This window comes from Staurois parvus, unplaced genomic scaffold, assembly GCF_062004578.1.
Source record: "Staurois parvus isolate SC_StPar_1 unplaced genomic scaffold, SC_StPar_1.0 ptg000845l, whole genome shotgun sequence".
In the NCBI taxonomy this organism is placed as follows: Eukaryota; Metazoa; Chordata; class Amphibia; order Anura; family Ranidae; genus Staurois; species Staurois parvus.
The window spans coordinates 3090001-3107500 of record NW_028318641.1 but is presented as its reverse complement, the minus strand read 5'-3'; the positions used below and the strand labels follow the sequence as shown (position 1 = coordinate 3107500).

Genomic DNA, 17500 nt, shown 5'->3' with positions numbered 1-17500 from the left:
GGGTGGGCTTTGGGGTGTTTTACACACTCCCTGAGGTCACCAGGTGTAAATCTGACAAGCCAACTATCAGCTGTTAGATGGAAGCAACCTGGCAGCTTCCACACCCCCCACCCTCCTGCCATGTTTCCTTAGCTCTGTGAGCCCATCAGTGGACCAGGACCATCATGGAGGGTACTGCCAGACAGAGGGGAATGTAACTTCAGGTCCTGGTGTCACTTTTAAAAAGCTAATGGAGTGCAATCTGTATTCCACAAGCGTCATTTGGAGGACAGGTGGGACATCAGGGGTCTTTTAGAATTCTGATGTCTCATTAAAGATAATCTGTCACCAAACATTTATCATATAGGGGACTTTTTGTCCCCTATGCAGGGGTGTGGAAATTTTTAAAAAAACTACTTGTCCAGGGACTAAATCAGTGTCCCAATCTACTTGTCCCTCATGATAATCTACATGTCCTGATGAAAATTTTTTTATTTAAAACAAAACCATATTTAAATCTGCTTTAAATAATGTCTGGGGGTTTAAAAAACAAAAAGGGGCTCTATGGCAATTTAAACATTTAATATTTTTAACATTGCGTTGTTTATCTCCTCCCCCATCCCTGCCTGTCTCCAGCACTGCACCCAGGGAATGGCAGGGAGGGGAGAGACCTTGCAGTGTAATGAGCACTGATTGGGTTCTTGTCAGGAAAGGGGAGTGCTGGGCTTATCCTTTATCCATTTTGCTGCTAGAGCTATTTTTGCATTTTTTGCACACGTTTAAAAAATAATTTAAGGCCTGAAGATTACACAAAACTCCAAAATTCTATATATTTTCTGGAATCAGAGACCCTATAGAATAAAATAGTGGTCTAGGAAATGCAAACTTTGAGTAAAAAATACTTAAGTTAATTTTAGGGCACAAAAAAGCAATAAATTATCCAATTTTTTTGTAAAATATAAAAGACGGGGTTGCATCGAGTAAATAGATATCCAACATGTCAAACCTTAAATTTGCGCGCACTCGTGAAATGGCAACAAACTTTAGTAACCCTATATTTCCTATAGGTGAAGCTTTTAGAGCCCCTTCTAGGTCATCAGTTTACCATTACGGAGGAGGTCCGGTGTTAGAATTATCGCTCTCATTCTGGTGTGCGCGGCGATATGTAACATGTGTATCGCAATCCTCGTTTTCGTGTGTAGGTGCCCCAGTGATTTTACATTTGTACGTGCGTACATATGTTGGGGTCAGGGGACTTATATGCTTGGGTGTAAGTTTAATTTTTTTTTTTTTACTTAACTTTTTTTCAGGGGACAAAAAGTCCCCTGTGTGATGATTTTTGGTGACCGGTATATATATATATATATATATATATACACACATATATATACATACATACATACATACATACATACACACACATACATACAAATATATATACAGTGGGGCAAAAAAGTATTTAGTCAGCCACCAATTGTGCAAGTTCTCCCACTTAAAAAGATGAGAGAGGCCTGTAATTGGCATCATAGGAAGACCTCAACTATGAGAGACAAAATGAGAAAAAAAATCCAGACAATCACATTGGCTGATTTGGAAAGAATTTATTTGCAGATTATGGTGGAAAATAAGTATTTGGTGAATATGAAAAGTTCATGTCAATACTTTGTTATATATCCTTTGTTGGCAATGACAGAGGTCAGACATTTCCTGTAAGTCTTCACAAGGTTGGCACACACTGTTGCTGGTATGTTGGCCCATTCCTCCTCCATGCAGATCTCCTCTAGAGCAGTGATGTTTTGGGGCTGTCGGTGCGCAACACGGACTTTCAACTCCCTCCAAAGGTTTTCTATGGGGTTGAGATCTGGAGACTGGCTAGGCCACTCCAGGACCTTGAAATGCTTCTTATGAAGCCACTCCTTCGTTGCCCGGGTGCTATGTTTGGGATCATTGTCATGTTGGAAGACCCCGCCACGTTTCATCTTCAATGCCCTTGCTGATGGAAGGAGGTTTGCACTCAAAATCTCACGATACATGGCCCCATTCATTCTGTCCTGTACATGGATCAGTCGTCCTGGTCCCTTTGCGGAGAAACAGCCCCAAAGCATGATGTTGCCACCCCCATGCTTCACAGTAGGTATGGTGTTCTTTGGATGCAACTCAGCATTCTCTCTCCTCCAAACACGACGAGTTGTGTTTCTACCAAACAGTTCTATTTTGGTTTCATCTGACCATATGACGTTCTTCCAATCCTCTTCTGGATCATCCAAATGCTCTCTAGCAAACTTCAGACGGGCCCGGACATGTACTGGCTTAAGCAGGGGGACACGTCTGGCACTGCAGGATCTGAGTCCCTGGCGACGTAGTGTGTTACTGATGGTAGCCTTTGTTACGTTGGTTCCAGCTCTCTGCAGGTCATTCACTAGGTCCCCCCGTGTGGTCCCGGGATTTTTGCTCACCGTTCTTGTGATCATTTTGACCCCACGGGGTGAGATCTTGTGTGGAGCCCCAGATCGAGGGAGATTATCAGTGGTCTTGTATGTCTTCCATTTTCTAATTATTGCTCCCACAGTTGATTTGTTCACACCAAGCTGCTTGCCTATTGCAGATTCAGTCTTCCCAGCCTGGTGCAGGTCTACAATTTTGTTTTTGGTGTCCTTCGACAGCTCTTTGGTCTTCACCATAGTGGAGTTTGGAATGTGACTGTTTGAGGTTGTGGACAGGTGTCTTTTATACTGATAACAAGTTCAAACAGGTGCCATTGATACAGGTAATGAGTGCAGGACAGAGGAGCCTCTTAAAAAAGAAGGTACAGGTCTGTGAGAGCCAGAAATCTTGCTTGTTTGTAGGTGACCAAATACTTATTTTCCACCATAATTTGTAAATAAATTCTTTCCAAATCAGCCAATGTGATTGTCTGGATTTTTTTTCTCATTTTGTCTCTCATAGTTGAGGTCCACCTATGATGCCAATTACAGGCCTCTCTCATCTTTTTAAGTGGGAGAACTTGCACAATTGGTGGCTGACTAAATACTTTTTTGCCCCACTGTATGTATGTAGTGGGCATCAGATATCCATCAGGGACTATTATGTTTATTCCATTATACCTAGATGGATATGTGATGCCCACTATATTCGTCAACTATTTTGGACACTATAGGCCAGTGGTTCTTAACCTGGGTTCGATCGAACCCCAGGGGTTCAGTGAGTCAGTCTCGCGGGTTCGGCAGAGGTGAAGACCCACACCCGACTCATATGATTCGTGCAGTAAATATTCATTATTATGTGTTTGTTTTTGTGTGAAAATCATGTTTTAATGGTTTTGTTCTTTGTTCTTAACGGTTTTGTTCATTTTGTGCACCTATGTATAAATATATACCTATGTTTTGAATTTTAAAAATCATATTTTATTTTTCCAATTAAGAAGGGTTCGGTGAATGCGCATATGAAACTGGTGGGGTTCAGTACCTCCAACAAGGTTAAGAACCACTGCTATAGGCCAATTAGACCTTTAGACAGAATATACTTTTATATCTTTCTGCAATTTTCAACAGGTAAAATCGTCTAAGTTAATTTTTAATAATTAACACCTTTTGATTTATTTTTTTTTAAATTAAATTCGTTTCTGATTTGTCTATTCTATTATGTCTAGTTGGATATTTGATGTCCATTGTTTCCTCTCCTATGGTTGTGGACGTATAGGTCAATTAAATGCTTTTGAAGGATATATAGGTATAACCTAACAAAGATCTAACTGGTAAAATTGCCCAAAGTTAACCTTAACCCAATGAATTATGATCTGTTCTTCATATTTTCTGTTAAACTTAATTAATTTTTTTTTGTCTATCCTATTATGCGTAGATGATATTTGATGCCCATTATATCCTCTACAACTGTTTTGGACGTGTAGGCAAATTAAGATCTTTTTTAGGTCATCTTCTCCTAGCTCTGTGAGCTTTCACATCCAGGGTGAGCCAATGAGTCCCATATATATATATATATATATATTTGATTAAATACTCTGTATTGGTTATATTAAAGTTGTTTGGTAATTGTATAATTTTTCTTTAATATATCTCTAGACTGCCTCGGCGGTAGAATTTTCTTAAAAAAAACCTCCCCTGAAGAATCCCGTGAGGGCGAAACATGTAGGGAGTAACTACAATTACATAACCAAGTTTGAATCTCAATTTTACTTTTAGTACTGAACTTGTTTTTATGTTTCTTTATTTTTTTCCTTTTGTGTTTTTTTATAAAAATACAAAATAAAAATTATATAACTTTTTAATATGTTTTGTGTTCAAGTGCATGCACCCTGAAAGTCCCATCTTCTCTATTGTATATTTGCAACTTTAAGGGATGTGGTGCAATAATCATATCTAGCCGCCCACTTGCCACTTCACTGTTACTCATATTACTATATGTCAGGGGCGGACTGAGAACTCATTGGGGCCCTGGGCAATAGGGGATCATGGGGCCCTTGTGTCCTCATCCACACTCAAACCACACCCAAAAAAGCCTATGAAAAAGGTACCAGGGGCATCTCATGGGGCTCCCTGCTGATCCCGGGCCCTCGGGCAGTGTCTGAGTTCCAAAATGTCTGAGTTCCAAAATGGTCAGTCCGCCCCTGCTATATGTTAAGTATTATTGTTACTATGTTATATTATCAAAATTATATCATAATTATTTATATATATATATAATTGTCATTATTCTCAATAAGTTATTATATTAACTATTATTGTTAATAGTAATTAAAAATAATAGAAATAATAGCATTGAATAATAATGACAACAAGAATATAATAATAATGATAATATTAGTATGACATATAATAATATGAATATATTATTATTATTATTTGTTAAGTAGTATTGTTAATATTATTTTACCATCATTGTTATTTTATATATATTATTATTGTCATTATTATCAATAATGTTATTATGTTTACTATTATTTTTATTATTAATATGATTAATAATAATAATATATAATAATGACAACAGCAATAATAGTATGACATATTATATTAATATACTTATATTGTTATTATTAATGTATGTTATATTTTTATAATAAACATTATATTATTATACATTAAGTATTATTGTTAATATTAATTTATGCTATGTTAACTTCATTATTATTTTATGTATAATATTATTGTCATTATATTATCAATGTTATGTTAACTATTGTTATTATTATGATCATTAAAAATAATAATATTATTTATTATAATTGTTATTATATAGTTAACAGAGAATAATAATATAACATATAATAATATTGATCATAATAATAATATAACATAAAAATAAAATCAATGATAATATGTAATAGTTAACATATAATAACTATATTGATAATAAAAAATAACATAATATAAATGAATTCTAACAATAGTGTGGCAATGACTGATTCCAGTGGCCGTCTCCTGAGTCCGGAGCCGAGATTCGATCCCGCGCCTTCTGAGCACAGCTGACTGGTTACACCCAGCCGATCACACACACCTTACCAAACAGCTGATAAAAACATTGGACAAGGGCGGGCCCTGATTACCCCGCCCCCTGCGCATTTCTCGTTGGTCGAAGTGCATGTCATTCACGCCCTCTTTCCTCCCCTTCCCTTAGTGTCCTGTCACTCTCGCAGCCAATCGCCCAAGGCTGTGGGGTGGATGACGTCACCGGTTGCTAAGAGGAATCCAACGTGCGAGCTGTCAAGCTTAGCGGCCCCGTTCCGGCGATCCAGTCCCCGTCTACAAACAGTGACAGGGAGGACAGCGGGTCCCCCTATCGGTCCTCTGAGCCGCCGGGTCACCGCAACCCCCCACCGCCCGGCTGGGCGCTCCGTCCTGCGGGATCTACGCTCGGGAAAGCTGACACTGACGTCATCAACCGGGCCTTTGGCGCGGAGTGATCCGCCCTCCTCAGTCCCCCCCTTCCTCAGAGTTCCAGGAGGTGAAGCGGCTGAGGCGGAGGGTCACCTCCAAGGAAGAGCAGGAAGAGTCCGCTGAGGAGAAGGGAAGGAGTCCTGCGGTGGAGGAGCCCTCAGGTGAGGGGGAGGGGATGAGGGGTATACATTATATATACAGTGACAGGAGGAGAGCATTGTCACCACACTGAGCTCTATACTGGGGGCTCTATGAGGGGGAGGGGCTCTCCATGTGCTGCTATTTGTTTTTATTTCTTCCCAATCACGGAAGAGATACAATGTGTCCTCTATGATTCCAACTTCTGTCCTACAGGGAGAGGGTGTGGGGGCAACTGTCATTTACAACTGCCATTTCCTGACTTCTTGGGGTCCTCATGTGTCAGGAGTGTCTCCATCCGTATGTCCTGAGGGTTCCCATGTACCAAGTGCCAGTGTTGGCATGTCCTAAAGTTCCCAAGTGCCCTCATCCACATGTCATCAGGGCTCCCTAGTCATGTACACGTTTCTCCACCCATCTGCATGTCCTGAGGGTCCCAAGTGCCTCTGCCCACATGTCCTGAGGGCCCCCCATCCGCATGTCCTGAGGGTCCCAAGTGCCTCTGCCCACATGTCCTGAGGGTCCCAAGTGCTCTGTCCACATGTCCTGAGGGTCCCAAGTGCCTCTGCCCACATGTCCTGAGGGTCCCAAGTGCTCTGTCCACATGTCCTGAGGGCCCCCCATCTTCATGTCCTAAGGATCCTGAGTGCCCTGTCCACATGACCCAAGGGCCCCCACTTGCCCTGACTACCCCTATAGACTTGGTCTGAGGGATCCCTGTACATTTTCTGAGTGTCCCCATAAATATATGCTGAGGTTCCCGAAGCACTCCCTATACATGTTCCAAGGGCCACAATCTACCCATATGCAGGTCCTGGGTGACCCCATACATATGTTCCAGGTGCTCCGTCTACAAGTCCTGGGTGTCCCAAGTGCTCCCCAATCTCATGCCCTGGGTGTCCTAGTTCCCTCTCTCCCCATCTACAAGTCCTGGGTGTCCTCGAGTTCCTTCTCCCGTCCTCCGGTCCTGGGTGTCCTCGAGTTCCTTCTCCGGTCCTGGGTGTCCTCGAGTTCCTTCTCCGGTCCTGGGTGTCCTCGAGTTCCTTCTCCGGTCCTGGGTGTCCTCGAGTTCCTTCTCCGGTCCTGGGTGTCCTCGAGTTCCTTCTCCGGTCCTGGGTGTCCTCGAGTTCCTTCTCCGGTCCTGGGTGTCCTCGAGTTCCTTCTCCGGTCCTGGGTGTCCTCGAGTTCCTTCTCCGGTCCTGGGTGTCCTCGAGTTCCTTCTCCGGTCCTGGGTGTCCTCGAGTTCCTTCTCCGGTCCTGGGTGTCCTCGAGTTCCTTCTCCGGTCCTGGGTGTCCTCGAGTTCCTTCTCCGGTCCTGGGTGTCCTCGAGTTCCTTCTCCGGTCCTGGGTGTCCTCGAGTTCCTTCTCCGGTCCTGGGTGTCCTCGAGTTCCTTCTCCCGTCCTCCGGTCCTGGGTGTCCTCGAGTTCCTTCTCCGGTCCTGGGTGTCCTCGAGTTCCTTCTCCGGTCCTTGGTGTCCTCGAGTTCCTTCTCCGGTCCTGGGTGTCCTCGAGTTCCTCCTCCCGTCCTCCGGTCCTGGGTGTCCTCGAGTTCCTTCTCCCGTCCTCCGGTCCTGGGTGTCCTCGAGTTCCTCCTCCCGTCCTCCGGTCCTGGGTGTCCTCGAGTTCCTCCTCCCGTCCTCCGGTCCTGGGTGTCCTCGAGTTCCTCCTCCCGTCCTCCGGTCCTGGGTGTCCTCGAGTTCCTCCTCCCGTCCTCCGGTCCTGGGTGTCCTCGAGTTCCTCCTCCGGTCCTGGGTGTCCTCGAGTTCCTCCTCCCGTCCTCCGGTCCTGGGTGTCCTCGAGTTCCTCCTCCCGTCCTCCGGTCCTGGGTGTCCTCGAGTTCCTCCTCCCGTCCTCCGGTCCTGGGTGTCCTCGAGTTCCTCCTCCGGTCCTGGGTGTCCTCGAGTTCCTCCTCCCGTCTTCCGGTCCTGGGTGTCCCCGAGGTCCTCCATGTGCATGTCCCGAGGTTTCCCAATTGCCCCCACATACAAGTCCCACCACCTGTGCTGAGTACCCCAATTGAAAGGTACTGAGTGCCCCCGTCTGCATTTCCTGCCTGTGGTGACCTCCCTCCCTCTCAGTGCCGTTGTCACCAAGCTCAGGGTGCATCCTGAACACCAATGTCATGGCTGTCAGTCCTACTACTACCAATGTCATGGCTGTCAGTCCTACTACTACTCTACTGTCCTACTAGAAGGGGCGCAGTTCCCATTTGTAAATGTCACCCTTTGGCTAAAGCTGTCCCCAGTCCTGATTTCAAGGGACAGCTCCAGGTTTTGCCTGGAAGTGTCCCTTTCATTGAGTCCCCTTCATATGTGAATCCCAGGACCAGCGTTCTCCATGTGTTAGTCCATCCCTCCTATCTGGTCCTAGATCTACACTTCATTACATGTTCCTGCTATTCCAAACATTATTTTCAATCCTTCGCATCCTTTCACCCGATGATTGTTGCCACAAAGATCCCTGTTCAGCCACTTCCTGTTACCTGGTGACCACTGTCCCCCTGTTGTGATCCTGTGGTGTCACTCTGTCACATATCAAAAGTGTTTTCTCATCAGTTTGTGTTGTGGGACGGTGGTGTGCCGCAGTCCTCAGGGACAGCCATGGGGGTGAGAAGATGAAGTGTGCTGCTTCTGGGATGATGTGTCCTTGGAAATGATTGTATGGTGTAGGCAGATATCTTATCGGGCGATCTCCTGGAATGTCGGTCTCCTGCAAGCATCAAAAATCCCCGTACAGCTGATCTAGCTGCCTCCCTGTCCTCTCCCCTACCTAGTCCATGGTATGGGACTGTAAGCCGTTCACATCCACAGAGGGCACATCTGTCTGTATGTATTACATTGATTCATGTTTGGGGTTTTTTTTGTTTTTTGAGTATTTTAAGACTGGCTGAACACAGAACTGTACATCTGCTAATGTATGTCGTGTGTTAGGGAGCTGATGTGCCGTATTCTACACCTCCATGGAGTGCCCAGAGCACCGAACATAATGGCATTCTATTTATTCATGTGATATGTTTTGTTTTGGTGGGGTTTTTTTTTCTTGGGCTTCAGAGCTTTTACCTTTTTTATATTTTACCTTTTTTTTTTTTTTTTTTTTTTTTTTGGTTCATAAATATAATAGTATTATTATTATTAATAAAATTAGGCCTAAACACTTTTTAGTGCTTTGATTTAGATTTTCTCAGGGTTTTGTCTTTTACATTCTACAATATTTACATTTCTCAGATAATATTTGATTCTCCCCCCTTTTTTTTTCTTTGTGTTGTTGAAAATCAGGCCATTATTTTGCTTGCTTCAACTTAATTTCTCAGTAGTTTTTTTTTTTTTTTGTGGTTCATATTTATTATTATTATTATTAATAATAATAATAATAATAATAATAATAAAAAATAGGCCTAAACGCTTTTTATTGCTTTGATTTTAGATTTTCTCAGGATTTTGTCTTTTACGTTCTACATTATTTTACATTTCTCAGATAATGTTTGATTCTCCCCCCTTTTTTTGTTTGTGTTGTTGAAAACCAGGCCATTATTTTGCTTGCTTCTACTTCGATTTCTCAGTAGTTTTTTTTTTGGTTCATATTATTAACAATCATAATAATAATAAAATTAGGCCTAAACACTGTTTAGTGCTTTGATCTCGATTTTCTCAGGGTTTTGTCTTTCACATTCTACAATATTTTACATTTCTCAGATAATGTTTGATTCTCCCCCCCTTTTTTTTTTTTTTTTTTTGTGTTGTTGAAAATCAGGCCATTATTTTGCTTGCTTCAACTTAGATTTCACAGTAGTTTTTTTTTTTGGTTCATATTATTATTAATAATATTAGGCCTAAACACTTTTTAGTGCTTTGATTTAGGTTTTCTCAGGGTTTTGTCTTTTACATTCTAAATTATTTTACATTTCTCATATAATGTTTGATTCTCCCCCCTTTTTTTTTTGTTTGTGTTGTTGAAAATCAGGCCATTATTTTGCTTGCTTCAACTGAGATTTCTCGTGTTTCTTTTTTTTTTTTTTTTTTTTTTTTTATTGGTTCATAATATTATTATTATTATTATTATTATTATTATTATTCTTAAAATTAGGCCCAACTAGTTTTTAGTGTTTTAATGTAGATTTTCTCAGGTTTTTTTTTTTTTTTTTTTTTTTTTATATTCTTATAACAATCAGGCAATGACGTAATGACTAGTTTTCAGTTCATTGTTTTACATTTTTCAGATTTTTTTTTTTTCTTTTCTCTTTTTGATGATGTTAGTTGAAAATCGGGTTGTTACTTCACAACCAGTTTTCTGTGTTTTAATTTAGATTTCAAATGTGTGTTTGTTTTTTTTATTTTAATTTTTTTGTTTGTGGGCTTTCTTTAGCTGTTTTTTTTTTTTTTTTTTTTTGTGTTTTTCTTAATTTTCTTTGTTGATCTACATAAATATCAGGCCATGACTTAATGGCTAGTTTTCTGTGTTCCAATTTTGATTTCTCAGGGGTGTTTTTTTTTTTTTTTTTTTTTTTTTTTTCTTGCTTCTGGGTTCTAGCTGTTTGTAAGTTTTGTGTGTGGTTTTTTTTTTTTTTTTTTTTGTTCATAATATAAGTACATATCAGGCCATGGCTTCATGACTAGTTTTCCTGTGTTTTTTTTTATTTCAAATTGGCTTTTATTTCCTTCTGTGCTTTGTCTGTTTCTAAGGTGTTTTGTTTTTTTTTCTTATTTTTCTTTGGTTTGTATTTTAAATATCAGGCCATGCACGGGTCGAATTCTGAAAAAAATTTTCTTTAGAAAATCAGAAATTTCGTGCATATTGTAATCCAATGGTGCCACCATTGATTTCAAAATCTGACCAACCAAGCCTTCAATTTCACCTCGTGTTGCTACAGAAAAAAATGTCCATGGCCAAGAATTTTCTTTTCTTTCCCGGTCACAGCTCATGCTCCTCCTCCTCCTCCTCCTTCTTCTTTTCTTCTTCTTTTTTTTTTTTTTAATTACATTTCTCGTACGATTCTCCCTTCATTAATTTAGAAATGCGTTTCTTTTTCAAAAAATTTCCAACATGCCCGATCACTCCAATTCGATGTTCGCTCGCAAATTGGCCGTTGCTGTGGCCCACTAATGGCGTGAAACTCAAACGAAAATTCTTAGAAAAGATTTTCGAAAGCCTATTCTTTCGGAACTCGACCCTTGTATGGCCGGCTTAAATGTCTGTGTTTCAGTTTAGATCTCTCAGGTTTGCTGCTGAGCTTTTAGAGGTTGTGTGCATGTGGTGGGGTTTTTGTTTTGTGTTGTTATTTTTTCCTTCTATATACAACTCAGTCCATAGTTTTTTTTTTCTTTTTTTTTTTTTTTTTCTTTTTGTTTTGTTTTTTTAATTTTTTTTTCTTTGTCATTATAGCTGTGACTTGTGTGTGTTTTGGGTTTCTTCTGTTTAGAGGTTTTTTTTTAACCTTTCTTTTGATTTCTTCTTTTTTTCCATATTATTATTAAACGAGAATCCGGCCACAACTGCTTTCATTAGATGTCTCCAGGCATTGAGTACAACGTTCTGTGAATGCGAGGGTTAATCACAACCTAACACTTGGTATTGCAGCACTTTGTCTGATCCCTCGGCGTGCTCAGAGTCTCATTAATAATGTGACCGCCAAACAAACCGTTTAATTGGGTGACGGCGCTCCCAGAGAGACCGGCGTGTAGTCACCTAGAGGTGTATCCAGATGTTCTGCTCTTGCTAGCTACTATAGTCTGGCCTTTGGGGACAGCGGTGGGTAAACACATTCAGAAAAACACATCTAATAGCCGGGTGTAGATCGGGGAAGATTCCATGTTGGCCACGTTTTATAAAGCCACGTTTTGGCTAAACCGGCATGGATTCTGATGTTCTCCGTCATGGGCCCGCACTCCAACTTCACTGCTCAGGGCGTACGTATGGCTTTGAGAAAATGAATGGTAGAACTTTAGGAATTATCTGGAGTTTTGCATGAATTACTTCAAAAATTGGACCTGCTCTTTTATCAGTCATAATAAAAAAAAAAAAAAAAAAGACATCTATTTGGCAAAGAAAGTAACCGACGTGTAAAAGGGTATCGATGGTAGGAAATGAGTCGTTCTATTTAGTAACTCCACTGTATGTTTTCTGAGGGTCAGAGCAGAGTATGCTGGTTGAAAGCTTTTTGGACAATGTTAATTTTAAATAAAAAAACAAATAAAATATATATATATATATATTTATATTTTTAATCTAATAATTTTTTTCATTTTATATTTTTGGTATATGGTGCTTAAGGTTAACTTCACTTTCAAGGGGAAAAAAAATGGCAAAAAAATTATTATTATTATACAGGATTTATATAGCATCAACAGTTTGCGCAGCGCTTTACAAAATGAAGGCAGACATTACAATTTGGTAGAAGAGGAAACAGAGGGCCCTGCTCATTAGAGTTTACAATCTAGGAGGAAGGGTTGGTTGATACAAAAGGTAATAGCTGTAGGGGGGATGAGCTGTTGGAGGAAATGGCAGTTTACTAGGTAGAAGCAGGAAAGGCTTCTTTAAAGAGAGAGGTTTTCAGGGATTGGCTAAAGGTGGATAGATTAGGAGACAGCCGGTCAGATTGGGGTAGGGAGTTCCATAGGATGGGAGAAGTCCTGGAGGCGAGCGTGGGAGGAGGTGACACGGGAACTAGAGAGCAGAAGGTCTTGGGAGGATCGAAGAGAGCGGTTAGGTTGATATTTTGAGACCAGGTTGGGGATGTAGCTGGGGGCAAAGTTGTGGATGGCTTTGTAAGTTGTTGTTAGCATTTTGAATTTTATTTGTTGGGCGAGTGGAAGCCAGTGGATTGATTGGCAGAGAGGGGTGGAGGACACTGAGTGGAGGGATTGGCAGAGAGGGATGGAGGACACTGAGTGGAGGGATTGGCAGAGAGGGGTGGAGGCCAGTGGAAGGATTGGTGGAGGGATTGGCAGAGGGGTAGCAGACACTGAATGGAGGCCAGTGGAGGGATTGGCAGAGAGGGGTGGAGGCCAGTGGAGGACACTGAGTGGAGGTCAGTGGAGGGATTGGCAGAGAGGGGTGGAGGACACTGAGTGGAGGGATTGGTAGAGAGGGTGGAGGACACTGAGTGGAGGCCAGTGGAGGGATTGGCAGAGAGGGGTGGAGGCCAGTGGAGGGATTGGCAGAGAGGGGTGGAGGACACTGAGTGGAGGTCAGTGGAGGGATTGGCAGAGAGGAGTGGAGGACACTGAGTGGAGGGATTGGCAGAGAGGGGTGGAGGCCAGTGGAGGGATTGGCAGAGAGGGGTGGAGGACACTGAGTGGAGGGATTGGCAGAGAGGGGTGGAGGACACTGAGTGGAGGGATTGGCAGAGAGGGATGGAGGACACTGAGTGGAGGGATTGGCAGAGAGGGATGGAGGACACTGAGTGGAGGGATTGGCAGAGAGGGGTGGAGGCCAGTGGAAGGATTGGTGGAGGGATTGGCAGAGAGGGGTAGCAGACACTGAATGGAGGTCAGTGGAGGGATTGGCAGAGAGGGATGGAGGACACTGAGTGGAGGGATTGGCAGAGAGGGGTGGAGGACACTGAGTGGAGGCCAGTGGAAGGATTGGTGGAGGGATTGGCAGAGAGGGGTAGCAGACACTGAATGGAGGTCAGTGGAGGGATTGGCAGAGAGGGTGGAGGACACTGAGTGGAGGCCAGTGGAGGGATTGGCAGAGAGGGGTGGAGGACACTGAGTGGAGGGATTGACAGAGAGGGGTGGAGGACACTGAACGGTTGGTAGGGTGGAGGAGTCTGGCAGTAGCATTCATGGTGGACTGGAGGGGGGTATCCTATGTAGAGGTCAGCCAATATTATGGTAATGACAATGTTAATATTTTTTTTTCATTGTATATTTTTAGTATTTGTTGCTTAAAGGTTAACTCCACTTTCATGGGGAAAAATGGCAAAAAAATGCGTCTATAATTGCTACACAAGTCATATCGTAATTGAATGTTATTAAAAATGACCTTTTGATTTTCAGTCTGCAGTTCTTTAATGTGCCTTTTTTAAAATTCAATCCAGTATGGCAACCTGGAGACCTATACACAGATGGTGGACAGAACTACCCCCTCCCCCTTCCCCAGAAATTTAATTTCCTGCTTGTGTGATTGGCTCACAAATGTTCCCAGAAGTCTGCACCAAGATTCAAGTTAGGTTTCTGCAACATGAATTTCATTGTTGGTGAGATACTCCCTAAGGGTTAATCCCTTCTAGAGGGATGCTGACACTGCAACTTTCCTCACAACACTGCAAGTGCATCAGCTGATTATATGGAATACAGACACTGCCATTCAGGAAACAGACTTTCAAGGACATCGTAGAACAAACAGCTTTTTCTTCAAATGGTTGTGAACGTCAGACATGAAATATGAACAAAGCATATCCCTCTGTAGTGTGTATTTGTCTCAATCCAGAGCACTAAGTGTCCCTTCTGTCTGCGTTCTTCCTCTGCTAACCGCATGAGTCACGTCTGACACGTTTTCTTGACACAAAGAGAAAAAAAAAGGTGACGGGAGGTAGCTCCAGCACACAGGCTGTGATTAACAGCCTCGGCTCTGTTCCTGTGTGTTGTGTGAAGGTGGTTGTGTCCCTTCCCTCCATTCATTTGTCACTGAGCTCTGCAATGTGTAATTTCAGCTCTTGGCCACCCCCTGCTTTTTGGAAGCTCAGACAATCTATATCAATTCTTGACTTTGAACAGATGTAGAGAAGAGATGGACCTCCAGCACACAGCCTGTGATTGACAGCCTCAGCTCTGTTCCTGTGAGAAGCTAGGGGCCATGGGTGTTTTCTCTCCAATCAGCTCTCAGAGCTCTCCTCACTGAGCTCTGCAGAGTGTAATTTCAGCCTACCATCCCCCCTTTTTTTTTTTTTTTTTTTTCTGGCAGCTATATAAATTCTACAATTTGAAAAGATGTGGAGAAGACTACAGATAAACAGGTACAACTTATGTAGGAGGATGTGGTTCGCCTCTGTGTATCACCTGAGACCAGTCACTTCACTGGGTATATTGAAGGCTTTGCAACCAATTTAAGAACAGAAACAAGAAGGTGTCTGGTACAAAGTTCTTTGTTAAAATCTTGCAATGTAGATCGATCTCCCAGAGGGGAATGTTTTTCTTTAACCCCCCTGGCGGTATTCCCGAGTGTATCTCGGGGTAAAGTTTCAGCACCACAAGCGGTAACCCCGAGCTACACTCGGGAATACACTGCAGCGTTGCTCCGGGATCTCTTCTTCACTTACCTTGTCCTGCGCTCCCGCGATGTCCCCCCTGCAGTGTCCCCGGCAATGTCCTCCGGCAGATGCCGGCATCTGTCTTCTGGGTTCCGTTCCCTGCGACGTCGGGACGTACGGGGGACGGAACTGGCGGGAAATTTAAAAATGACAAAAAGTGACATTCATTAAATACACTAAAATCACATAGTATAACATTCCTGTATCAAACCATTTCACATACATTTTGTCCCGAGTGCTTTGTCCGGCGCCCTGCCTGCATTTTTACTGTTCTTTCTGCCTGGAAACTGAGAAACATCCATGGCGTCCAAAAAGCGTCCCTTTAGGTCAAAATCGGTTTTAGACCGGCTAGAGAACAGCGATAGTAAATCAGAACCACTTGCAGAATTGAGTGATAATGATTGGTGGGGGAAATTCATCATCAGACACTGAAAACGATTCTGCGACTTTGCTCAGTGATGTGCGAACTTGGCGCTCTATTTCACATTTCAGTGTTTTTAGTTTGATTATATTATTGAATTACATTTATTTTATTATTATTTTTTATGATTATTATATTATAATTTTATGATTTCGTTTTTCAAATTTTATCATATCCGGGATGTTTACTAGACTCTTGTTCGGACAGATTTCGGTGAGTTATTCCTAAAAATTACAGGCCCACAATAAAAAAAAAAATACATATTTCCATGCAAAAAAATGTACCGCTTTGAGCACAGGAATATGGACATAATCAGACCGCTAGGGAGGTTACGGTAGTCCATATGTGCGCCCCTTGTAACAAATTCAGAAATACTGATATATTGGTGATGGGGAAATAAGACCTCTTTTTCTTCTTCTTTTTTTTTTTTTTTTTTTTTTTTGACAAATCTGCAACTAAATTGGTCTTCAACTTCCTGCTTCTCATGTAACGCATATTTGCAGCGGCAAAGATGGAGGGCTAAATTTAATGCCCACATATTGCTCACGTGTCCCTGGGCAGCTGAGGTTCCACTCCCAATTCAGCGACAGCTGTCATAGACAACTCCTGGCCTCTAATAATGATCGGGGGGGGGGGGCCTGGCTTCCGATCATGTGACCCCTGTGACAATGGTTACGTAATCAGACAATCCTACCCCAGGTGTAAAAACCCTGTTAAAGGGATACTAGGGCTGGGTGGGAAGGGGTTCATATCCTTTTTTGAGTTTGGGCAAGGACACACTGGCCCCATGATCCCCCTATTGCCCGGGGGCCCCATGAGTGGTCAGTCCGCCCCTGTTTTGACCCTAATGGTTGCAGGCTTTCAAGACTGGTTCATATTTATGCGGCTGTGCGGACAGTGTTTTACTCGGGCACGAGAGCTCATTCATTTGAATGGATGCCCGTGACACGCAAGGAAAAGTCCCGGCACTTCTTTGTAAAACTCAGCCCACACAGGAACCTCGGTTCCTTAGTACGGTTGCGTTTCCCAGTGTCGGTGGCGTGCCATTAGAACTAATGGCACCTGCCCACGGATTCGCATTCCTCTGTGCGGGTGGTGGATCCACAGTGGCACCACCCGCATAGATGTGAACCTTAAGTGAGAGAGAGCAAGACAGCCTATAATATTACAGTCCCTCCACCATGCTTCACAGTTGGGATATTTTTTTTTTTTTTGGTAGGCATCATTTTTTGTTTTCTCCAAACATACATTGTAGCTCTGGTGTCATCAGAACACTGTTGGCAGTAGAGCTGTAGAACATTCAGATGTTTAGCAATTTTGAGACTGTGGTAATGTTTTTGGAAGGTAGCAGTAACCTCCCTTGAATCCCATTTTTATAGTTTTTCTTATGGCAGACTCATTAGTGTATGTATCTATCTATCTCTCAAGTTCAAGAGAAACTGGTAGATCCTTAGCGAGAGGAAACCTTGAAATAATTTCCAGGTCTTAGGGAAACCCTACAAAAACCATTTTATCAAGGGTCAGTAGGAAACATGACTCTTACCATTGGTGGTCATTGGGAAGAATGCCCTCCTTACCATGGTGGTCAGAATACCACCTTTACAGATAGTTAAAAGGAACATTGGTGTCATTACACTGACCCTGCCAAGTGTCCCTGGAACTAAGCAGGCACCATTTTTAATGGGAGGTTAATCAGCCACCACTCAAGGAAGCCCTAGCAGCCTCTGGAGGAACCCTAGGGTACCACGGAAGCTTGGTTGAGAATGGCCTCTCTAGGGATCTTTGTCATCTGTTGGGGGTTTTTATTATGAGGACTGT

General features: G+C 42.6%; 1 protein-coding gene across 7 annotated transcripts in view; it reads left to right on the top strand.

Annotated features, from left to right (window-relative positions):
* Nucleotides 1–5664: 5664 nt before the first annotated feature.
* MEF2A (myocyte enhancer factor 2A) overlaps nucleotides 5665–17500 on the top strand; it is a 302264-nt gene continuing 290428 nt past the window's right edge. For 4 of the 7 annotated variants that reach the window (XM_089655541.1, XM_089655542.1, XM_089655537.1 and 1 more), the window contains exon 1: nucleotides 5666–6034. The gene's annotated coding sequence lies outside the window, so the exon portion shown is untranslated. Of the gene's footprint in view, nucleotides 6035–17500 lie in introns of all 7 variants that reach the window. The other 3 variants (XM_089655539.1, XM_089655540.1, XM_089655538.1) reach the window with 2 other exon arrangements.